This window comes from Ceratotherium simum, chromosome 14 (genome assembly GCF_057802395.1).
Source record: "Ceratotherium simum simum isolate JZ-2026a chromosome 14, ASM5780239v1, whole genome shotgun sequence".
Taxonomy (NCBI): domain Eukaryota; kingdom Metazoa; phylum Chordata; class Mammalia; order Perissodactyla; family Rhinocerotidae; genus Ceratotherium; species Ceratotherium simum.
Window position 1 is genome coordinate 48,162,209 of NC_141913.1, and position 26,149 is coordinate 48,188,357.

The following is a 26,149-nucleotide window of genomic DNA, read 5'->3' on the forward strand; positions in this document are numbered from 1 at the left end:
TTCTGTAATAGTGCTATGGAGAAGAATATGTATGATACTGTACATTAAATCTTTAGCACAGGTCCTGGGTTGAGAAGTCTGGGCAGGGGTGATAGACATCAAACACTTAGCACAGTTCCTACAACCCAGTAAGAGGTAGAAATCAATAGTTATCTTTTCAAGACAAACTGGGAAATGAGACCAAGATGAAAACGAACACCAAGTCATTCAGCTCTCTGTTAGCTTTAACAGATTTGAGCATTAGGTGTCTAGACCTTCCAAAGCTCAGGGCCCGTGGCAATTGGAGGAGGAAGTTATCATTAAGCAGAAGTTCAAGCACCTAGGAAGACCGGAAGTTGCCCCTAGGAGAGCATAATGTTAGTCCTGGACAGAAAACAAGGGTCCTGGGCCAATTTCAGAAGGGTTCGGTGTTGAGATGTCCAACTAGGCCAGCATCCCTAGCAGCACAGCACATGGAGAGCATGGTGTTCATAGCACAGGTCAATCACAGCCAATTGATCCAAATGCTATTGGCCCAAGAATCTGTTTACCTAATAATAAATTGACTCGTATACTCATTACTGCACTTCATATTTGATACATTAAATATTTTTAAGTATTCTTGTTTTATTTTTACTCTATTTTTGGCTTAGTATGGCCATCAAATAATGCAATATATTATATTTTAAATAATCTAACACCTCAGAGACTATTTTCAATTTTTTAGTGTGATAATACTTCAGTGCCTAACTTTGCATGTAAAGGTGCTTTTTCTTCAGTATTTAGAGTAGTTTCTTAAATTCAGAGAAATGGAATTACCAGGTCAATAGTTAGGAAGGCTTTTAAATTCTTTAATTCGGGATTGTTTACCAAAATAGTTGTACAATTTATATTCCCGTTAGTAGCATACAATATTACCCATTTAACTAAATTTGGATTAGATTTCTTAATATTACTTCAAACAGTTTTTGTTAATTTGATTTCCTTTGTTATTATTAAGTGGATGAATATTTTTTATTTACTTTGGTATTTAATGTAGTTCCTCATTTATTAATTGACTCTCCATGTCATTCAATCCTTTTTCAGCTTAAAAGGTCTTAGTGTTTTACTATCAATTTGAATGGACTCTTTTTATAGTGAAAAATACTATATTTGTTGCAAACAGTTTTTCCAATCTACTTTTCATCTCTTGTTTTTAATTATGTATTTTTACCTTTTTAAAGCAAAAATCATACATAAAATTTGAATGTTTATGTAGGTCAATTGTCCACTTTTTTTGTTTGTGGGTTTGCCTGGGCTGCTTTTAAACTAAGAATGTCTTCCAACCAGAGATTTGACAAATGCTTAATCATACATTATCCAATTTTTCTATGATTTGATATTTTAAGTCATAATGCATCTGAAGTCTATTTCTCAGTGTGGTGTGAGGTGAGGTCTTGTGGCTTGATTTTTATCAGATAAAGGATCTTAATTTATAATTCTGAATTCTTTTCTTTTTTTAATCCCTAGGGTTTTCACTTTCCCCATGGCCAAGTAAAAAGAGAGATGAAAGATTATAGGCAGGTGTGAAATACTGTATTGTTGTTTCCCTAATTAACATGGAGTGCGAGTCTATGCGAGGGAGTGACTTCTCTGAATATCTTCACATTCTGCTTAATAACTTGACTTCTGCTTGTTTGTATCAAATTAAAGCAGAAAAGACTTAAATAGATTGACCAAAACATACATAACATACTCATAGTTAGGCAAAATTAAAAAAATTAAAGAAACATAGAAAATCTCAAGTTTTTGCTACAATCTGTCATCTATGAAAGACAAATGTGAATGTGTGACTTCCAGATTATTAGACAAACCAGGAATACAAATGTTTTTTAGGAAAATTGTGTATGGAATGTTAGGAGAGAGCTGTGTATATCTGGCCAGATCTGGGGCATTTGACTGTGAGATGGGGCTGGAAATGATGTTAGCAAGGGGTATCAATATGAGTTAAGTAGAGCTAGAAAGAAGAGGTTTCTGTTGCTACTCTTTGGAGGGTCAACAAGACTGTTGTTTTAGGCAAAATAATCTATCATAACTAATGAAGGAGGACTCATGTAACAGTGCAAATCCAAATTGGGGTCCCAAATGGCTTAAGGGTTTGTGGAGAAAATGAGGAAGATCGGTGCCTTAACTGGAAGTCCTGTTAGTCCCCTAAGATCTTTCTCTAGTGGCTTCTACTTTTATCTTTTGGCAGAAAAGTAACTTAGAGGTGAGAGCAGAGAAGGGCATGGTAGAACTGGGTAGCAAAGACAGATATGCCCTTCCCAGTCATTGACTAGAAGGAAAGAAGGGCGAGATTAGTATGTTTAGGGAGCTTTGTCTAGCTTCCACAAAATGTTTTTGTTTATTTGTTTGTTTCTTTGCTTCCTTGCTTGTGCATTTGTTATCTGGGTCTATGTACAAACTATTATTCTCAGAATCAAAGAGAAATAAGTCCAAATGGTCTGAAACTATATCCATCCACCAAATATTTATTGAGGTCCTCTTATGGACCATCACCCATTTTAGGAGTTTGAAATACAAGTAGGAACAAAACAGATATGTTCCCTGCCCTTATAGAAACTCTTACCTCCTTCTCTTGAAATATTTAAAACATAGAAAACACAGAGAATAATATATAACATATTCTTACATCCCCTCGAGATTTTACAAATGTTAACATTTTGCATATTTGTTTCAAAATTTTATTTAAAGAAATAAAATTGGACAGCTATAGTTAGAGCTGCTTTGACCTCTCTCTAATTTAATTTCCCTTCCTCTCTTTAGGAAAGTAATTAATTGTCCTGAAGTTGGCTTTCTTCCAATTCTTTTAAAATGTATTAACACAGACATACTTATTCCTGAAAATATATAGTACAATTTTGTATTTTGGAAATTTTGAAATGATGTTTTTAGTATAAAAGGATAATTTGCTTCTTATACTTCACATCAGATTTTAGAGACAATTCACTTCATATTCATTAAATACTTACTGTGCCTCAGGCATTGCTCTAAGTACTAGAATAAAGCACTGCACAAAACGATCTAAAATCTCTGCCCTTGTAAAGCTTATATTCTAGTAGGGTTAACAGACAATAAACAACAAAAGATAAACTATTCTATATGCACTAAATAGTGTCCCCCCAAATTCATATGTTGAAGCCCTAACCTACAATGCAACTCAATTTGGAGATAGGATCTCTAATGAGGCAATGGAGGTTAAGTGAGGTCATAAGGTATGGGCCTTAATCTGATAGGACTGGTGTCCTTATAAGAAGAGGAAGAGACACCAGAAATTTTTCTTTCTCTGCACGTGTGCGCAGAGGAAAGGCCACATGAGGACACAGTGAAAAGGAGCCATCTGCAGGCGATGAAGAAAGCCCCCACCAGAAACCCAATCTGCTGGCACCCGGATCAGGAACTTCTAGCCTCCAGAATTGTGAGAAAATAAACATTTGTTGTTTAAGTCACCCAGTGTGTGGTATTTTGTTACGGTAGCCCGAGCAGATGAATACAGGCTGCTATATATTGATAAGTGATAACGAGATAAATAAAGTAGGAAAAGGGGAGATGAAGTGATGGGGGTCAGATTGGAAGTTGAAATTGAGCATCCAGGAAGGTCTTAACTGAGAAGTTCCTCTTGAGGAAAGACCTGAAGAAAGTGGGGGAGCAGATCATAGGGCTATCTGAGGACACAGGAACCGCAAGGGCAAAGACTCTGAAACAGGAGAGCACCTGGCGTGTTCCGGGAGCAGCGAGGAGGCCAGCATGGCTGGAGTGGAAGGGAAGAGGCAGAAGGAGGGAAGAGATGAGGGTAACGGAGGCCAAATCATGTAGAAACCATGAGAGAGGGTTTAAGCAGAGGAATGATGGGGTCTGGCATTCATTTTAACAAATTGCTCTGAACAGTCCTATCAAGAAAAGATGAAAAGAGGCCAAGGGCAGAAGCAGGGAAATCTCTTGTAAAACATATTTCAGTAGCAAAAGCAAAAGATGATGGTGATTTCAATCAGGCAGGAGGCAGTAGGAGTGATGAGAAGTGATCAGATCAGAGATACGTTTCAAAGGCTCTGAGCAACTGTAAGAATTGTCTTGCTGGTAACAGAGGTAAAGACTGCATGAGGAGCAGATTTGAGGTCATAGGATCCTAAGTCCAAGACGGTAAGATGAGATGTCGGATAAATGGGCTGTGAGACATAGAGGTCTGGAGTTCGTGGGAGAGAGTTAGGCTGGAGATGTGACTTCAAAGTCACTGGCACAAGGAGGGTATCCAGAGCCGTAAAAATGGATGAGATCAGTTAAAGAGTAAATGTTGATAGAAGAGAGAAATCAAGGAGAGGTTAAGAAGATGACTAGAAACCAGCAAAGGAGACAGAGAGATTGGCCAGAAATTTACGAGAAAAACCAGGAGACATAGTCTGGCTGTTAAATGAAGAAAATACTTCAAAGGAGTCATCAAATGGATCAAATTTATCAATGTTATTATAGGTAGATCAAGATCATTTATTTCCTGTATAGTTTTCTATGATACGAATATAATCATTTGTTATAGGTTTCTTTATTTTTTATTTTTACTTTTATTTTTTTGCTGAGGAAGATTCACCCTGAGCTAACATCTATGCCAGTCTTCCTCCATTTTGTATGTGGGTTGCCACCACAGCATGGCCACCGACGAGTGGTGTAGATCCGTGCCTGGGAACTGACCCTGGGCCTCTGAGGCAGAGTCAGCCAAACTTAACCACAAGGTCATGGGGCCAGCCCCTGAACAAAATCATTTTTATGTATGTATTCCTGTAATGATAGATATTTTGGTTATTTATGATGTTTTACTTTTGTCAGTAACATAGCAGTGTCCACGAATGATGGATGCTTTAGGATATACCTAGATGAAGAAATGTTGGGTTGTAGAACATACATCCTCAACTTTTCTAGATATTGCCAAATTACTTTTCAAAGTGATTGTGCCAGTGAATACTCCTACCAGTAGTATCTGAGAGCTTACATTCTTGCTCACACATAGTGATGTTCAATTTATTTTTGACAGATGGATGTGAATTGGTATCATGTTATTTTCATTGGCATTTGCCTGATAGTCCTAGTGAAAAGAGTCTTAAGTGAAATATGTATTCATAGCCTTTTCCCATTTTTCAAATAGGTTGTTTTTCATCCTTATTAATTTGCAGGCACTCCTTACGTAAACTGGAACCTAACCCTTTGCTAGTTAAACACATTGCAAATGAATGCTTTACCAGTATATGACTTACCTTTTAACTTTGTTTATCGTATCTTTAGTTGTACATTTTTTAAAAAAATTTAATGTATACAGCATAGTTGGGAGGAATTAGTTTTAGAAACAGAAGACGGAAGACTTGAGGATGAGTTTTCAATTTCATGGCAGACAGTAGAATGTGTTTTCCACCTGATAAGCTGTTGCTTCAAACAATCAATCGATTAATCAATCCAAATAATCAATTAATTAATCAATCAAAAGAGCAAGCCAACCAGCCATAATGTGACAGTGGGAGGTTAGTTGGTAGGGTTTTCTTATGGAGAGAGCAAAACAAATAACTACCTGTGGAACTGAAGGGATTCTTGGCAACACTGAGAATGGAATTGAGGTGGTAGAATATGACATTACAGTAGTTCCTGTCTATACATTTGTTTGATTTTCTCAAGCTAGATTCAGCATCCCAAGTGAAGGCATGGAGATAGCACACACCGAGATTTTTCTAGCACTTAAGTTTTCTGGGAATCTGAATCACAGAGGCCCCAAAAGAACAAAGGGGTTTACCTGTGGGTGGAGAAGGCATGGTCTGGAAGTTACACGAAAGAGTGAGGATAGCCTACCTTGAGGTACTTGGGGTGCTATGGACTGAATTGTGTCCCCTACAAAATTCATGTGTTGAAGCCCTAACCATCAATGTGACTATATTTGGAGAAAGGGCTTAGAAGGAGGTCATTAAGATAAAATGATGTCATAATAGTAGAGTCCTACTACAATAGGATTAATGTCCTTATAGGAAGAGGCATAAAAGAACTCTCTCTGTCTCTCTCTCTCTCTCTTCACCATGTGAGGACACAGTGAGAAGGTGGCCATCTGCAATCCAAGGGCAGAGTTCTCACCAGACACTGACCCTGCTGGGACCTTGATCTTGGACTTCCAGTTATTAGAACAGTGCGGAAAAAAATATCTGTTGTTTGAGCTATCCAGTCTGTGGTACTTTGTTATGGCAGCCTGAGCTGACTAAGACATGGGGTAAGGGAAAATGAGCTGCCTCCATCTGAGAGGCCTCAGCAAGAACTGTATATCAAAGGAAGAGTAAGGTTTCAGAAAAGGTAAAGAGAGAGAAGAAATGTTCTGTAGGAAGCTGAAGACGTAGGTTAGTTTGTTTCCCAGGAAACTGAGCCTCAAATGGACATAGCTTTTTTTATTCCACAAAGATGACCCATAATTGCTGTTGATATTTTTACTATGAATTTTAGAAATCCATATTACTAAAGTAGAAATTTCCATATTTATAATGGAAATGTTTTTAAAGTTTCATGTTTGGCATTTTTGTATTTAAAAATCCACTAGTTTATTTTTTCCATTGGTTATTTTTATGCTTTCCATATTGTTTTTTTAAATGGTAAGACATGAGAGAGCATTTCTAGCTGCTATTTTCAAGCATGTAACATATTGCGAGTATAGTCTTTTTTAGTTCCAATAAAAGAAAAATTCAATAAAAATTTTATTAATTCAATAAAAATTTTACCATATTTGGTTTTTGTCACTAGTTTTTGACATATGAGAGATCTCTTAACGTGTTATATAGTAATTTTTACATGATGAATATCACTTATGGATCTGATGATTATATCTTGAGGAAAATTTGCAGACTTTCATTTTAGGCACTTTAACTTATATTTCAATATAAGTATTCCTTTTGTTTTCTATTTTTACCAATTTTGTTATACGCAGAAAAAAACATAAACAACAAATAATAAAATTAATATAAAATTCAAAACTACTGCAACTACTGTATTAGCTATTAGTGTTCCAGTAAGGAATAAACAAACTGAGTCTTGAATATGCTGCTTAGATATATACTAATGGCCAAGAATGCTAATTCATTACATACTTAGTGGTTCTAGAGTTATATTTAAAAGGGAAAATAATTGTATGGATTAATTTTCATTAAAACAGATGATACTACTATCTTATATAAAACCGACCTCAAGAACAACTCTTCAATTTGCTGAGGTCACTAAACAGTCACATTTTTAAATTTTCATCACCATTCTCATTATTTCTGACATAGCCACGTGTATCTCCATGTGTTTTAAGCTGTTAGTTTTATCATGTTCATCTCTTCATAAATAAAATAACTTCTATTGTTTTTAACCATCATTATAAGACCACAGTTCGGACAGAGCATTTAAGATTTCCTAGAGCAAGAATACGTATACAGTCTCTGAGTGTATATTAGGACAATTTCACTTTGCTAGTGGTTTTAGAACAAGAAATTCTGTATTGCATCAACCTGCAATGGCCACTAATGAGCTGCATGGCTATAAAAGTATAATAAGTTCTAACAATTTTATGTAGAGAGGTTTTTCTCATTTAGAAGTTTGGCTTTTACTATCACAACATAAATATATCCTCTATGATAAAGTAGTCTCCTTTGAAGAGATTTAATATTTATCTGTATGCTTTGCAAATACCTTATCAAAATCAGGAGTGAGATGATAATCTTGGCAATAAATCTATTTTAATGTGCTAGTTTTTCATATTATATAAAACTTTGGAAACTTTAAAGACTAAATAAATAAATATCCAAGGAAAAAATCAGTTAGCACAGAGTGAGAAAGAATAGCAAATATGTTAAACAAATCCCATGGCGAATTTTGAATTTAAAAATTTTGGATATTTTTCAAAAGTTTGAATTCATTTTTGTTTATTTAGAGTAAAAAGGACACATAAAAATATTGAGCTGTGTATCCACAAGGAGCTCAAATGAATAGAAAAGGATTCAAAAGTTCATTTTAAATATTTTTTTTCTCATATTCTTATTTGGAGGCTTTTTCTCATTCTCTTTCAAAGGAATATGAGTAATGTAGTTAGTGCTACTGCCGCTTTATCAGCAACAGGATTCCTTTTGACACCTTTTTGCTTGTGTTGCATTTTGCAGATCCCAGGAAGGTTTTTTGGCTCTTACAAAAGGCCTGTCAAAAGCCAAGAGGGCAAAAGAGAATGTGGAGATTACAGGCAGGAGACCTGGGCCAAGTTTGTTAATAGAACATTTGTATCCGGTTGAGCTGGCTGCCCTTGGAGTGGATGTAGCTGATGAACCTTGGGTCTACTGAGCAGACGTTTCCTCTCCAGAGACTTAAAAGACCACACACCTCCTACTGCTCTGAAAATGAAGATGGAGGATGTCAGAAGACAAGACAAATAAGCTTTCATATTTCTCCCATTGCCTTTAGTCACATTTTAAATATGCTGGATGGCCCAGTGGACATGCTGTTTCATCTCACCACCCCACACAGAACTGAAATAAATATGGCTACACAGAACTAACTTTACCGTTAGGATTTGTTTAGTCACTTTGTTACCAATTGAGGTTCCTCCCGACCTCTGAGGGTCCTTTCTCTGTTCGGTGTCACAAATTTGAAACAAGACCAAAGCTGAGCATTCAACAGCACAAGCTTTATTCAATGGCCAAAGAATGGAGAAGCAGGAACAAAGTTCACAAATCAACTTCTCAGTTCTTGGGGAGATCAAATAGCGGTTATAAGGGGTCAAGGTAATGAAGGGGAGGAATATTCTTAGTTATTCAGGGAACTGGGCAGGCTTTTCTAAGAAATAGGGTGCCACCTCTTTTCTTCCCTTCTTTGGTGTTTCCTATCTGGGCTGCAGGCAGGTGTGTCATTTATTATGTTGATGTATTATAATGAGCATATAATCTACGAGAGGTCAGTTCAGGCTGCCAGGTTGTCCTCAATCCGCTGTAATCGGTTTTGATCTTACATCCCAGCATTCTTCTTTTTCCTTTGTTTGTGTTTTCCAGTAAGCTACATAAAGCATCGTAGGCCTGTCTTAAGCAGGGTTGCAGTTTATGTTTCATGGGGCCAATGTGCCAGGGTAACAACCTCACACAGTAATTATAACCTGAAGGGCATTCCTTTCAGTTAATAAATAGCAAATACTTATCTCAATTTTAAAATTGGTAGTGATCCTCCAGTTAATATTATTATCATTGCAGAAAAGTCTAAGAATATAATCTTACAGTGCCCAAGTAGAGCTAATGTGCTTAACTAATGAGGATGCTTAAACGATTATCTTTTTAATACACGTAAAAGATAGTGTTCCTATTGTCAGTATTTCATTTCTAATTGTTTTGGCACCATCAGCAGTACATTTCCAGAACATTCTATCCCAAGTTAAAATGATATATTTCATTTTTAGATAATTAGGGACAATTTGACACTAATGTTTCTCGTAATTATTTTTGTGAATTTTCTTATTCTGAAGTGAAAGTCTACCATTTTTAATAATTCCAAGTGTAATTCAAAAAAATATTTAAAGTATAATATTTTCTTCAAATTTCTAACTATCTCATTTTCCCTGGGAAGTGTCATTTTTATTATCCTAAGAAAACAAATTATAGGCGTTTGCTTCTATGTTATTCAAGGTCAGGAAAGAAACAACACCGGTATACCTCCCAGACTATAGGACACAGACAAATACAATCATTTTTCTAAGGTATCAGTCAGTTCATAAAAATAATCCAGCTCATGAACAAAAATGCTGACTGACTCTTTGAGTGATAAATTTGTCATGTGAGAAAAATCATAGAGAGGATGCATAGATATGTTTTGAGGTTTTTCCTCAGATTTTAGAGAGCGCCTTCTTCGAGTACTTGGGAGAATTATCATGTGGCAAAGTTAGACATTAATTCAAACCTCAGGAATATATGCCATTTTTGGTACGGCAAATTTTTTACATTAAAAGATTAACAGAACGCCCTAGAAACTGTGTTTTCTCCATGTTTTTTCCTTGTAATTATGTTCTTATTTAAGTCATTTCCTGACAAGAAAAAAATTGGGCTTGTAATGGAAAAATTTTAACCTGGATCACCATAGGGTTTTGTGTATTTTACGTTAAATAGAAGTATCATCTTCAGATTATATTATTTGATAACCATTTAGTAGCTCTGGGTTAAAATTGGGTCTAATTTTCTCAGCTCAGCTTTTCGCACCTTACTGCTAAGATCAGAGAACGGGGAAAGTGTGGAAAGTGATTATAGCATTTCCGTTATAGCCAGGACCTTGGAGTTTTGTTCCATTTTCTTCTGGTGGCTGGTCTTCGGTTTAACCCAAATGATGGGGCACCCACGCTCTATTGCCCTCTTCTTGCTGCCAGACTTACCCCCCTTCAGAAGCACAAGTTCTCTGGCAAGCAGAAAATTAGGCATCTGTCTTTACTGAACGTGCATACAGCTATTGCTCCCCAACCATCAGCACTTTTCCTTCTACTCTCAGTTTAAGAGTGAAACTCCTAGAGAATAAATGTTTATGAAGTTTGCAGAGGACATAACCTTGGCGCATTGCATTCCAAGAATTTGATGGTGATGGCAATTGGAAAAATTCCGGGAAGAGTGTCTCCTGGGGTTTATCGTTTTTTCTTCTCCTGTTCAGAATGAAAGAGATTTCCAAAGTGGGAATTGACAATCTCATCGTAGTCCAAGAGAGTTATACTTGATAAAATCCTAATAAAACACATTAACAATGAAGCTAAGAACTATGCATATTAACTGGATGTCTGGCCAAACCTCTGCACAAGGATGTTCATCTAGCACTGAAATGCCTAGCCAATGGGACCAAAGGCAAAACACATCTTTTGTCCATCAGCAAATAATGAGCCTTGACAAAAGGTACCCCATGTGAGGATGAGAAAACAAAACAACAACAACAAAATAATAATCATAAAGGGACCTATGTAATGATGCAGCAGGAAAAAAAAAAGAAATTGCTATCCTAAAAGCTGAGAAAATGACACCAGAAACCAGAAATAATGATAATAATAAAAGGAAACTACAATAGTTTTTCAGACTCATTATAGGATGCAAAACAATACAGAGAGTCTATGATGTGGGCGAGAAAGGTACACATAAAGAACAGGCTAATGTGGATATAAAATAGGATGCAGTGAAATGGAAGGTGCGGAGAAAAGGCAGATTAGCAGAAAAACTCAAATGCAATGAAAGAATTAAATTCATATTAGACTTTAAAATTTATTTAAAAACCAAATCGTTGATAAAATGAAAATAATTACTTTTCCAGAATGCAAGAAAAATGGCCAAGAGATAAAAAAGGAGGGGGCAGAAGGAAAAAAAGGTGATAGACGTGGAGGACAAATTATGGAAGAATAATAATTCTAGATGTCTTAAGGGGAAAAAAACCAATTTAAAGATAAGTAAAACCTAAAACAAACAAGCAAACAAAAATCTGAGGAAGCCAACTGAAAAATCATACCATGTTGCACATAAAATAATTGAAGAGTCCCATCCCTAGAGACCCTTGGCAAAAATTTTGAATTAAATGATTAAAGAAAATATTGAAAGAACATCGTGCGAAACTGGCTGCCTTTATATTTTTCCTCTGCATTACTAAATGCCAGATATTTGGCATTATATCTACGTATAATGTTTTTAAAGGAAAAGGCTGTCACTAAAAAATTTCTTAACTAGTTAAATTGTGTTTCATTTGTAAAGCCAACAAAAAGCCATTCTCTTATAAGCAAAATTTTCAAAATATACTAATTACCTACCCATCTTGGAAACAAATGTCATCAAGATATATTTCAGATGAGACAAAAATCAGAATTAAAAATTTAGGAAGGTAGAAGTGGTGATAGACACGGTAGAGACAAATTTGCATTTATTTTCCCCTCCTAGGAAATATACCAAGAAGAACTTATCTGTAATATGGAAAACAATTTAAGCATAAAGAAACACATTAGAGTACAATTATAGTGTAACTGTAAAAAAATTCCTAAATATTCAACAATGGAATACCATGCAATAAGTTAAAGATGGAATTTTAATGATATGGGTTAATTTTATGATAAAATATTTAGCAAAAAGCAGAGTATGAAATGACTGAATGATAAATCCATGAATTAACAATGTAAAGAAGCGCATGTAACTTTATATGTTTAAAAAGAGATACGAAGTAAATATTAGACACTATTAACTTTTTAATAGTTTTGAGTAGTAGGTATATAAGCATTTTCTTTTTACATCACTATATATAGTTTTTCAGAACTAATTTTTTTTAAAAAAAATCATAGAAAATAGATTGTAAGAAAAATTTACCAAACCTATTGCTTTTGGCTACTGATAATATGGTTCTTTTTTTCCCTAGTATTTTACACTTTCTATTAGTTTTTCCACTTTTTCTACAGAAAAAATACACTGCTCCGAATGAAAGAAAGTCATCCACCAGGTTTCAGAAATAAGAGCTTTTCAAAAAATTCTAACACTCACCAATTATTAGTTAAATGAAACTTAATCTCTTTATCAATTTACTGGTCCATGAAATAAAAGGGTTTACGTTTCTGCTTCCTGGAATTATTATAAGGATTACATAATAAAATGCTCTAGAGCAATACATCTCTATAAAAAGGATATGTTTTGAACCACTCTTTTTTGGGAAGGCGCTGACTCTAACTGGAATACGATTGGTTTGGTTTGAGGCTGAGAGACACAGCAATTGCTCTTGCAGTTATAATTGGAGTTAAACTGCTGAATGAAGCTCTCTTTAATAGGAAGTGCTGTCCATTTTCCTTGGAAGACAGGGTAAACCAACACCAATGTGACTTGGGTGACATTAAAGAGAACAATAGAGGCAGAAGCAGAAATTTTGCTATAGAGGAGGAAGCCCTGATCTATTCAGGAAGGCAGTACATGGTTGAGTACAGAAAACTCAGTCAAGGAGTGGGCAGCAGAATGTTCTAATCCATCTAAGCGGCAAGTGGCCAGATCCAGAGAGGCAACAAGTAACAGTGTCTAGTCACCTAACCCCAGTCCTCTTCTTCCTCAATATACAGCTAGACTACATTAACCAGCATTCCTTGCGGTTAGATTTGCCCTCGGGAGTGAGCCCTAGCCTGTGGCATATAAGGAAGTGATGTACACTTTAGAGTGATGTGCTTGACCTATGAAACCCTCCTATGAAGGACCCTTCACTCTCTTCTTCCTTTCACTGGCTCGTTACCAATGTCCATAGCGATAAGCCTGGTCTCTTCTCATTGCAATCTACCAATTTCTCCTGAGCACTTTATTTGTTTTTTTCGTGAGCACAAAATAAACTTTTAAACTAAAACTTTTAGTTTGTATATTATAGTGGTCAGCATTGCCCTGGCTAATAGAGGTTTCCTCATACCAGGAAGCAGCAAGTTGAAGATACAAAAATTGAAGGCCTCCCTACCTGAGAGTGGGATGGTAGAGGTCACAAAGGCCTTCAGATTTTGAGTCGAGGCAGCAGAGTATAAGTGCGGTCCTGGTGCACAGCAAGCATTGAGCAAAGATTTGCTGATCTTAATTGCCCCGCATTGATCTTAATATCATACAGCATTAGCAGCAAGGACAGAATCATGCCTAACTGGAAATCAAAGGGAGTGTTATGTGATATCTTATTCCTATTAGCATACTAATATGTCCTAAGCCCCGTACCATTTGAAAAACAAAACAAAAACAAACACTTACCTTGATTCCATATCTTCACCATAGCTGTCATTCAATTTCTCTGCTCTTCTCTGAGCCAACGCTCAGCAAAGAGGAAATTGTCTACACATGCTATCTGCCATCATTTCTCCAGGAGTCCTCATCATATTTCAATGTGGTATCTGCTTCCATCGTTCCAGAGTTCCTGCCAAGGTGACCAATGACTTTCACAAAGGCGAATCTAATGGAAACTTTTCAGTGCTCATCAAACTAAACTTTCATCAGCTTTCAGTAGAATTGATGGCTTTCTACTTAAAATAATTTATTGCTTCTCATTGAGCTCGGAATAAAATATATGAGTGTTTAGCGAGTTTAGATGACCTAGGCATCTCTGTGTGAGCTGGCTATTGTCTGCCCAATGTTATACCTAGGCAATATAATGCAGTGGTTTAAAGCATGGGGACTCTTACATCCAAATCCTAGTTGAAATCTTAGTTTCAATTTTTGATCTCTGCAAATTATTTACTTTCTCTCTGCCACAGTTTCCTTTATCTGCAAAATGGAGACCATCATAGTGCCTACGTTATAGGTTAGTTGTGAGGTTAAGATAATGCATAAGAAGTGGTTAGAACCATGCTTGGTACATATTAGAGGCTCTATTATTATTATTGCTTTTTCATGCTTTTACACCTGTTAAATATCTTCTCATCACCCTGGATTTGTCTCTGTTCCTTGAGCCAAGTTTCATTTATTTCTGCTGCCCCAACCTTGACACCTTCCATATACTGCCTCCCTCCTGGAGTGCTTATTCCGCCAATCTTCTTTTCACTCTTCCCATTGTGGAGGCATTTTTACTACCTTTTTTAAAATTGCTCCTCATTTTTATTTCTTAATGATGCTCCATTCTTTTCCTTCATGCACATAAAACAATTTGTAATTGTTTTAAAACACACACTCACACCCATATATTGATTGCTTTTCTGTCTTATCGAGCTGTAGGCTTCATGATGTTAGTTACCAGGCTGGGTTTCTTTACCCAGGGCCCACAGCAGTGCCTGGCACATATTAGGTTGTCAATAAAAATGTATTGAGTCAACGGATAAGTGAATGAATGTAAGAGCTTCTTATACTAGGTTCCCACTTTCCCAGCAGGTGAACAGGCCTGTCTAAAAGAAAATGAGGGCAACAGGTAGAAAGTGTTGTAAATAGAGGAGACAGACAAGGCAGTGCCTACAGAATGTGAAACATTTCGTATTTAGATATGATTGTTTTTGTAGTAATCAAGAGTTAATTCATGTTCAGACAATACTTATGACATTTCTATGTAGCATAAAGTGTGTGTATATAAGATTAAATTCATCTCATAAGACTTCACAGAATCTTTGTTAGATCTAGAAAGGGTTCATGTTTCAAGTGATATAAGCTCATTGAAGGCAAATCTTAGATTGTGCCTAGGACAAGACATCGAATAGAGTAGATGCTCGGTGAATACTGATTAATTAATAAATTAGTTAATAGTTCCCTTGACCTGGTTGTGTAGCTGTAATTAATTGCCTATCTGATTTTAAGTGACTTGCGTCTAATTCCACATTTTGATGGAAGCAATCCTGCCAAGTGAAATTGGCTGCAATCTCTGGCTAAGCTCAACTTACTTTAATACTTTTGGCTTTTCCCCAAAATATTTACAGTTTTCTTTTCACCTTCAGTGATTTACTATTCAACCATGGTTCACAGAGGTGAAAAGCATCAACCTTAGTACATACACAGTGTTGCTGTCAATGTCTTGAACAAAATTTTCTCCTTCCAAGGGTATGGCAAGGAATTTCCAAGCATAAATTTATGCCCTCTCCTACTTTCATTTCAACCATTTTTACTGAGAGCATATTATACACAGACATTACCTTCAGAGGTGACTTTAGGGGGGTCATGGAGAGAGGGATGAGAAATGTGCCCTATATGACATAGGAATCTTGTTCTTTTTGTTAGTGATTTGCATGCTACAGATGCCTCCAGATTTCCTCTGTGATTTTTTGAGTCTATAGTACTGAGAGAGAAAAGTCCAGAAAGTTTCTGGCATAAAACATGAAAAATTAAGTAGTAGTGTTGTTACCATTATGGATTAAAGGGGTGTTAGGAAATCCTCTCCCAAAGGGTAAGCATCCTCTTTTTTTTTTTTTTTTGGTGAGGAAGATTGGCCCTGAGCTAATATCTTTTGCCAATCTTCCTTTTTTTGCTTGAGGAAGATTATCCCTGAGCTAACATCTGTGCCAATCTTCCTCTATTTTGTATGTGGGACGCCACCACAGCATGGTTTGACAAGTGGTGTGTAGTTCCACGCCAAGGATCCAAACCCACGAACCCCGGGCCACCGAAGCGGAGCACGTGAACTTAATCACTACACCACCAGGCGGCCCCCTGCATCCTTCTTAAAGAGTAGAATGCGAGTTGTGTGATGATGACTCACCTTTCTAGGACAAGTTACTTGAAGTGAGTAACTTCAACTATTTTACGTAGTTGAAATGTTGAACTACGTAAACTAAGGAAAACTACGTAAAATAAGGAAAGCTTTGGCTCTCCAAGGGACACGTGTGTTTAGTTGTTCAAGCAGGACATCATGAGAATGATGAAGATTGTCTTCTCATGTGCCTCCTCTCCACATCTCCTTTTGCAATCTTCTCTCTATCCATTTCCCACTCAACAGGTTCCCAGGGCTCTGATACTGCTCTCTCTCTCTGTCAAAAGCCTGAATGTTGTAACTTGCAGACTCTAAAAACACATCCTCTTTGTTTTCTCTACCATCCCTGAGGTGGATTTTCCATTCTGTTAAATAACAATAGGTGACAAATCAGTCAGCCAGCTGTCTCTGTTGTGAGCCCCAGTCCTAAGGGACAAGGAGGAGAAAGAAAGAGTCTTCATGCCAAATCTTTCTTTTGCTCACTTCTCCCTTAATTTATTTCCTATTAATACTAACAGCCTTAGTTTCTTTTCCCCCCATTTGTTTCATGTGCCCCACAGTAGCAATTAACCTTTATTTCTAAAATAGAAAGCTATAATTTTCTACTAAATTTTTTTAATCTCAAAACTCTTTTCTTGTTTTAATTTACTTATTTCTTATCTCTCTCCTCATTTCCATTTACCTTCTACTTAACTACATTCAATCTCTTCTTACCCAGTTGCTGATCCCAAACTAGACTTTCCAGTTTGAATTTTGTGAAGATGGTGAAACTTCTATATTCATTCATTCAATAAACATTTATTGGGCATCAATAAGCATTTATTGTGCTAGAAACTGGAGTTGGTCCTGGGGATGTCAAAATTCTTGCCTCCACTCTTGTGAGTAAAGAGGTACATAAAGTATGTAGTATTAGTAGTAAAGAAGAGAAAGGAAGCACTGACCTGGTTTGTGATTTGTTTCAATCCAAGCATGAAGCCAGAATGTGTATTAAAACTTAAAAGAGACATCCTAAATATTTGAGCATTTGCGATGTCAGGTTGAGTCATATTGGTGAATTGCTGCCCAATCTTGCTTGCATTACAAAGAGCAGTGGCATTTTTTTGTGTGTTTTGTTTTTTCCTAGCACAAATATACACAGAGGAGGAAGAAAAGGCAACAACTGAATTTTCTGTCTCATGAAGAAAAGATCCAGTATCTTGTACTAACATAAAATTTGTGATTAGATTAGTGGATTTAAGTTTAGGATTCCCATCAAAATTCTCTACCATTGATATTTTTATGACTTGGATTGAATTCTGGATGAAAAAGAGTTCCCAAGGTCCCAGGCACAATATGAAACCTCTCCTTAGAGCCCTAGAGTGCAACGCAGGACACTGATCTAAAGTCTTGATACATCTTATGCCTGGTGTCCTGCTGATAGAAACAGCATGCCTTCTGCGAGGCACAGAACTACCTCTGATAGAAGGAACTGAGGATTCATTCTGAGGGTCAAAGCCAGCAAGCTCATAGAAGCTATTGCGGTGCACGGTAGGAAATGATTGCAAGTTGATGGTGAGTGCGCTTTTCCAGGCATGTAGAAGGGTTTTAGTACTGCAGGTGCAATTACCACTTAGCAAAGAATCAGCACCCTCTTACTGAAATTAGAACATAAAACGAGTCAGCCTGGCGGACAAATTGCGGTACACAGCCCTGCCATGTTAGTGACCTATATTCACTTTCCAAACTTAGTAAGAAGCTCCATATCTGCAGCTAGCAATTTAGTGGAGAGAGGCAAGGAAGGTAATGCATTCAGGGGAGAATTCAGCTTTGTGATATCTCTTCAGATATCAAAAACTCAGCTTAGGATAGTGCAATCAACCTCCATCTTCTAACTTGACAAATAATACCTCTGGAAGAAGTCAAGAGCACAAGACTGTGGATGAGAAATTGGAACCCCTGGTAAGAAGACGTGAAGGGCAGGGCAGAACACATTTAGGAGCTTGAATGCCATTAAAAATGAATAATCAGAGTATCTAAATATTCAACACAGAAACTGGAAACACCAGGTCTCAAGAATGCTTTTCATGGATGATATGATTTTAAGATTTTAATGGTGAGATTTAGAATAAGGTTATGAGTTCAAGAAATTTTCACTTTTCTTAAGAGTAGTCTTCATCTGAGTCATCCCGTAAATGGAAATAAGCAGAAAAATAGATTTGAAAAGAATTATAAAATGGAGTTTGGCTGGGAGAAATGATGAAAGTGACATAATAAGACTTATCTAGACCTTATATTTATGTTTCTTTTATAAGCTATGGTGAAGTTTTTATTGTGGGGGTATGGGTGTAAGGGTCTTGTAACTAATATGAACATGGGCACAAAATAAATCTAAAGGAAACAGGAAAATATTGAGATGTGAAAGTACCCAGGTTCATGTCTAATTGGAAGTGTTTTTTTAAAATTACCTCCATAGAAAAAAATTTTTAGAGTATAAATTTTGCCTAATTAAAAATAATTGATACTGGTCTAATAATAGTCTAGTTTTCAGAGCTTGGAATCAGATTAAATTTTACATGTTACACTCATTCAATTCAGCTCAATTCAGTAAATATTTACTCAGCCCCATTAGAGGCACCAGGGTCAGATTGACAGCATTTTAAAGGACTTTTTTTTAATGTCAAAAAATTAAAAACTTGGGGCTGGCCCGGTGGTGTAGTGGTTGAGTTCAGTGCACTCCACTTCTGCAGCCTGGGATCACAGGTTCGGATCACGGGAATGGACCTACACCACTTGTTAGCCATGCTGTGGTGGCGACCTGCGTACAAAATAGAGGAAGATTGGCACAGATGTTAGCTCAGGGCTAATCTTCCTCAAGCAAAAAAAAAAGAAGAAGAAGATTGGCAACAGATGGTAGCTCAGGGTGAATCTTCCTGGGCAAAAAAAAATTAAAAACTCTTTGAGAGCAACAGCATAGTTAGAGATGTGAGTAAAAGAGTTGTGTTCAAGGGATTATGACAACAATTGGAAGAGTTCTTTTTTTCTTGTTTTGTTTTTTGGGTTGTTTTTTTTTGCTTTTTCATTATCTTTTTTGTTGTTGTTGAGGTCATAATAGTTTTTAACATTGTGAAATTTCAGTTGTATATTATTATTTGTCAATCACCATATAAATGTACCCCTTCACCCCTTGTGCCCACCCCCAACCACCAAATTGTTTTCTCTGTCCATGTGTTAGTTTATATTCCATATATGAGTGAAATCATATGGTGTTTGTCTTTCTCTGTCTGGCTTATTTTGCTTAACATAATACCCTCCAGGTCCATCCATGTTGTTGCAAATGGGACGATTTTGTGGCAGAGTTCATTTTTATAACACATTTTTAGTGACCAAGCAGTCAGATTTGACTGTAGAAATCTGGGGCTAAGGAAGTCCACATGCACCAAGAAAGTAAAGTTTTAAGAAGTAAAACATGGTAACCACTGTAAAATCCCCCGACTTTAAGGAGCAGGGGAACTGAGAAAACATATATTAGATTTGGCTATTAAGAGATGAAGCAGAGTTGAAACACTGGCAGCCAAATTTAGGGAGCTTAAAGAGGGCAAGGTATGTGGGAAAGTGGAAGCAATACATACAGTTAGCTCTTTCAGGACACAGGTTGTGAGAACTGCAAGAACTAGAAGAGGACAGAAACTTGAATGGCACCGTATGTGTGCATGTGTGTGTTTGCGCGTGTTGATGTTCTTTTTACTGTTTCTTTACATTTAAGGTTGAAATTTGCGTATGGCGAGGATGGAGCGCACGGAGGAGGAGACACTGGAAATGAAAATAAAAGTGCAAATGACGAAAGTAATAAGATCCTGGAAGAGCAAAGATGCGATGGTATCAAGAGCAGGGTTTGAAATAACCATGCTGCCTTGGAAGTGAAAGATCCTTCCTCAGTCTTCAGGGGGAGGATGATCGTTCTTCAGACTGAGGGGGTAATCCTTTCTGCCCTCCTGGGAAAGGATGGTGAGTGGGTTGGGAAAGGATGGTGAGTGGGTTGGGAAAGGATGGTGAGTGGGTTGGGAAAGGATGGTGAGTGGGTTGGGAAAGGTACAGGGTGGATGGAGAGTCTGAAAGGAAGTAGAGATGGTAACTATAAGGGAAATCTGAACTCGAGAGGAGTGAGTTGATGAGGTTCATATGTGAAGATCTGCATTACCTTGGTAAGGTAGGAGGCAGGGATGTTGAAACTAAATTTCTAATTGTAGGCTAGAATAAAGGATCAGTTTTGATCTAACTAGTTCAGTGGCACCCTGGGAGACTTTAGAGAGGGAAGCCAGTTAAATTAACACTAGATTTGTTTTCATTATTATTTATAACACTATTTTCTTCTTTGGGACATTTTACAAACTACATTAGGTCTTAAGGTCTCTTGCAACCTTACAATATCTTTCATGTTTCCATTATTATTTCAGAAAGTGAGTCAATACTTTAAGTGGAAAAATTCATTTGAGTTAATTTTTCAATAAAGTGAATGTTCAAGGTGTGGGAGAAAAGGGAAGAAGCTAATGGAATTCAGTAAAAGACGTGAGAATCTGGACCAAATCAAAATAACAAAATACAATGAGAAACACAATTAACTTATTGTTGGAGAACTCTTATTTTTTTAAAATAGGATATTTTAATAAATAGAAAAAGAGTTTCTTAAACATATAGTGTTCAGCTAGCCAAAAGTCAAATAGAAACATTCTACTCTTATAGAAACTTGCCTGTCAAGAAGTTTAACTTGCCAAGTAATAGTTCTCAAAGTCTGGATTGTGCTCACGCAAGTGGCAATTTGACAGAATAATGTTGTTTTTATGTTTTAGGTAAAAGTATGAGTCTGCTTAAAATAATCACAAATAGTGGCATTTCTTCCAAATCTTTACCAAGTAAAAATTCTGATGTTTTAGAATAGTAAACTCATCTCTGAAGTGCTTCAAATAATTTATAGTTGATTTAAACAATTCAAATATTTTTTCTAAGAAAACTTTGAGAAAGAAAATTCCCTGTTATCCTTATATAATAAATAAGAAAAGAGATATTTATACAGGCTAAGTAGTTTTCTCAAGGTCACATAATTATTTAGGAATAGACAAAAATCTGTAACCTTCAGTAACTCTTCATTCAGTCCCTTATACATCCATCCATATCATGCTTCTTGCTTCCATAATTACTTTGAGCCCTAAGTGGCTCTCTCTTCCACAAGGAAATGTCTCTTGGAGGGTTTTGTGATGGTGTCATAGTCTTCACTGGCTCATTGGCTAACTGAAATAGATCGTCTTCCATATGTGGTGTTATTCTACAATTGCGATTTGGAGGAAAGAAGGGGCAGGTGTGGGGATAGAAAAGAAGCTGGAAAATCATGACAGCATATGCTCTTGAAATTAATGAGCATCTACTTTTTTTCAGTCTCAGATTTGTGATGAACTTTTAAAGATTTTTAAATGAAATTTGCTGCTTTAGAGAGAGTTTTTATAGACTTAAAAAAAAAAAAAAGCAATGCTTCACCTCAGAAAAGAAGCATCAGTTGCTTTTGCTTTTGGAGGCTAGGAGCTTTAATAGCCTAAGGCCACATGAGTGGGGCCCCCATCCATCCTGTACCGGGAAGACCAGCAGTCAGCCAAGTGGTGGTGGTGTGTAGTCAAGAGACATGGGACTATGTACTTGCGTGTTAGTTTCCTAGGCTGCTGTAACAAAGTACCACAAACGGAATGGATTACAATAGTGGAAATTTATTGTCTCACAGTTCTGAAAGCTAGAAGTCTGAGATGGAGGTGTTGGAAGGGTTGGTTCCTTCTGAGGGCTATGAGGGAAGGATCTGTTCTAGATCTCTCTCCTTGGCTTATAGATGGCCATCTTCTTTCTGTGTCTCTTCATGTTGTCTTTCCTCTATGCCTGTCTTTGTGTTCAAATTTCCCCTTTTTAAAGGGACGCCAGTCATATTAGATTGGGGCCCACTCTAATGACCTCACTTTAACTTAATTACTTCTGTAAAGACTCTATCTCCAAATAACATCACATTCTGCGGTTAGGGCTTCAAAATATGCATTTGGGGCGTGGGGGACACAATTCAACCCATAACAACTTGATAATACCAAAAATACTGGCTTAAATCTATTAAAGTTATCAAAGTAGCTTGAGAGAAGAACCAGAAATACCGACATAGCGTGCGTGTATGAAGTGATGATACATCTGGATCTATTAATCTCTTATAAGGCATTTGTAAGAGAAGATAAATCAAGAAATGACAACATAAGCACCTTATCTGGAATCGTAAAGATAGCGAAAAGAAGAACTAAACCTGGAAACCACTAAAAGTGGTTTTCTCTGAGGTCTTGGGGCAGGGGAATGGAATCAATTATTTTCATTATAGATCCTGTTGAAATATCTCAATTTTTAAAAGTATGTATATGCATTTTGATAATTTTTAACTAAAAATTAAATTAAAGGTTTAAATTCCTGATAATTATGAGATCAATTGGCAATTGTAAGGAAATAAGAATAGTCTTGGAAGATTAAGTAAGATGACTTCACCTGATAAAAATTTGTATGATGCCCCTACTCAGGTGGTTGGCAGTTGATAGTGAAAGATGGGACATCATAGGATTAGGGGATGGAAAAGAAGCTGGAAAATCATGACAGCATATGCTCCGGAAATTAATGAGAATCCTCTTTTTTTCAGTCTCAGATTTGTGCTGAGACTGAAAAATAGAACTGCCTTTTTTCACTGACAGAGGTAGTGTCTAGTTGGAAAGCATTATAAGACAGAGTATAAAATTGAAAACACAGTTTCAGGATTAGAGGATAGAGAATGAGGCTGGGAGTATCCTAGATTTTTTCTCAGGTACATCACTTACTTGTTTTACGGTTTTGAACAAGACATTTAACCTTTCTCTCTCACTGCAAATATTTTGTATTGTCTGTAAAATGAGAGAAATACTCCTACTTCCTTTGATTTACAATTTGTTTTTATCTCAACCATTTTATTTTTAAAGTCTTTTTTCTTAATTTTTGTATATATATATATATATATAGTGTGTATATATATGCACACACATCAATATATGTATATATACTTATTTTGTTGCCAGATGTAATAAAATTTTATTGCCATACTGTAATAAATTCTCCTTCAAAGGATTTCTAAAGACTAGAAAAACTCACCCTACTTCTGACTCTACACAGCAAAGTTCCTGTCATCTGAGTTGTGAATAAGAAGTGAAAATCCATGGCCCGCTAGCAGGAATTAAACAGCAACCTATTGGTTCTGGATATGGAAATGTCACTTATAGAACAATTTGCAATGATCCTGACTCTAACTGCTTATCAATTTAAGTGAGTTCTCTATTGACTATGAAGAAAAACAAACAAACAAACAAACACATCTACGCTCAATGAGACTCTACAAAGCCTATTCCTGCAGAGAACCCAGAAATTGAATTTGGAGAAGCTCTTTTCAAACTGTAATGAGCCACCTGCCTCCAGCTATAAAACCCAAAGAGGAAGGAAAGGAAACGTGCTGATCAACAACAGGCAGTTTCTACATTGTGCAGCAGGGTCTCTGTAGAGAAGCAATCTTTTGTATAATGTCACCAGCCTTTCGGGGAACGTGAGGCTACGTCTCGGGTTAGCTTATATCCGATCATTGTTTTAAGTATTATTATTTCCTTTTTTATGCATCGTCAACTTAAACAGATAAAAAATGAAGGTGCAAATTTTATTTCTGTGGAACAGCCAATAAATATTTACTAAATGGTAGTCACCACAGGATGTGCTACAGACCAAAGGAAAAAAAAGGCGAGGGGCCAATTAAGATACTGAAGCCCACAATGTGAAAGGACTCTTCAGGCAGAGGAAATCATCATTATGGATCATTGGAAATAAAAATAGGGCTCAAATGCACTATCTACTTTATGGACACACGTATTGCAAATTTTATTTTGTTTTGCTATACCCAGGAGCAGTTTTCTGAACTGCCATGAGCCCTTTGGAAAGGGGAAGCCAGAAAGCAGAATGTCTCATCTTTTGACGTAAAGAATGATCTCATCTTGTTTCCCAGGATAGAACTACACTAGCCTTTTGCTATCACAATGCCACTTTTGTATTATTTAGCTTCTTAATTCTTTCCATTCTCAGCAAGATCGTAAATCAACATTTCTCATTAACAAGGGGAGACACCTTTCAGTTTTAAAAAAATGTGGATAAATCTCATTAATTTGGGGGAAAATAAGAAAAGAAAGCTAAAGTGATTTTTAAAAACTTTATTTTTATGAAGTTTGATGACTTTAAAGTATCTCATGGTAAAGGTAACTTACACATTGATTCCTTCGGCCTGGATCTACCAATGACACTGAAAACCACTATGCACCAATTTAGGGAGTAAGTTTACCTAAGGGATTTTTATTGTTGCTATTTTATTGTTTTTGTTTTTGCTGTTGTTTTTTTGTTTATGCTTAGGAAAGGAGTGACATGATCTAGGGTATTCTTTGGGAATAAAACTCTGGCAGTAATGAGGAGAAGGCAGTAAAACTCTTAGGTAATTAGATAGGCAATCTGAGGTAGGTAAGTGATAATACGCCTGATAAGATAGGAGCAAATATAATACACATTACAGAGGAAAAAAATCTACAGGACCATATTTTATTTATATTGTTTCACTTTCTAAAGCACCAAGGTAAGCCATGTCCTATACACTGAAGTTTTGTTAATACAGGCTAGTTAAATAAATGCATACACACTCATGAAAGGGAAAATGCTTTCATACGTGAATGAATGAGTTAAGATTTATAGGATGCACTGAGTGGGCAACAACGTGGCAATGATAAAACTACAGTTTTGAGCCTTAGTGGCTGTTGGTATTGGTGTGGTCTTAGGTCAGAGAAATGAAACAATTATTATTGAGACCTCTTCTCATCAATTTTGTAATTGTTGATCATCCTGGGTGAGATATCCAAATCTGGAAGTGCAGAACTGTAATACATAAAGAGCAGACTGCATAGACGTGATACCTGAAGGATGTATACAGTTACAACTGGTAACCAGTAGACCCAGTCGTGAGGTTTCCTGAGGAAAGAGTATAGATGGAAGAGAGAAGTGAAAGGAAGGGAAGGGAGAGGAGGGGAGGGGAAGGATGGAAGTGTAGAAGCTTGAAGAACAATGTTTCTAATCAATGAGTTCCATGACTATCCAGTGACAATGACATAGACTTTGTCAGAAGTTCTTTTCTCACAAATATTAATTATTAAAAAACACCCATTCCTCCAATATGAAACTACTCAACTGGTAACCCTTTCCCTCCTTCTTTTCCAAGAAAGATCTCACTTTTCCTCCTGTTTTGAATAAATAAAATAGAAACACTTGAACTAATCAGAAGATGAACATGAGGGAAAACATTAATGAAATCTCAATTATAAAACAAAATGATTTTTTAACAGTAACATTTACCAAAAATTCCTTTCTGTGAAAATTATTGAACTGTATTGGTGTATGCACTCATTTTACAAAGCAAAACTTACTTTCTTATAAAATATGTTAAAATTTGAATCCTAAACTATTAGTGGCAATGTAAATCTTAGATTTCTCTAAAAGTCCAAGCCATCTTTTTTAACAGAAAGCTAAAATAATATATATATGTATAGTTTAAAAAGAGATTATTGCAATTAAAGCATTCAAGATTTTATGAATGATACATAATGAAGAAAAAAATGAGGAGCTGTACTAAAATATATAATTTTAATCATTTTATTTTCATACATATAGAAAAGTCAGCAGTTAAAAATATAGAATAGTTGGAACGGGGAAGAGATCTTCAAGGAACTTAGGCACAGAAAGTTAAAATCATTTGGGAAATGCGGTACTCGCATTAGTAAAGGCCAGGCATTATCAAATGATAGCAGACACAGATAGTAAATACCCATAGGAGAGCCAATCCTATTTATTAACAAGGTACATGATAGGGCTCTGTGATTTGAAAAATAGCTGTGCTCTG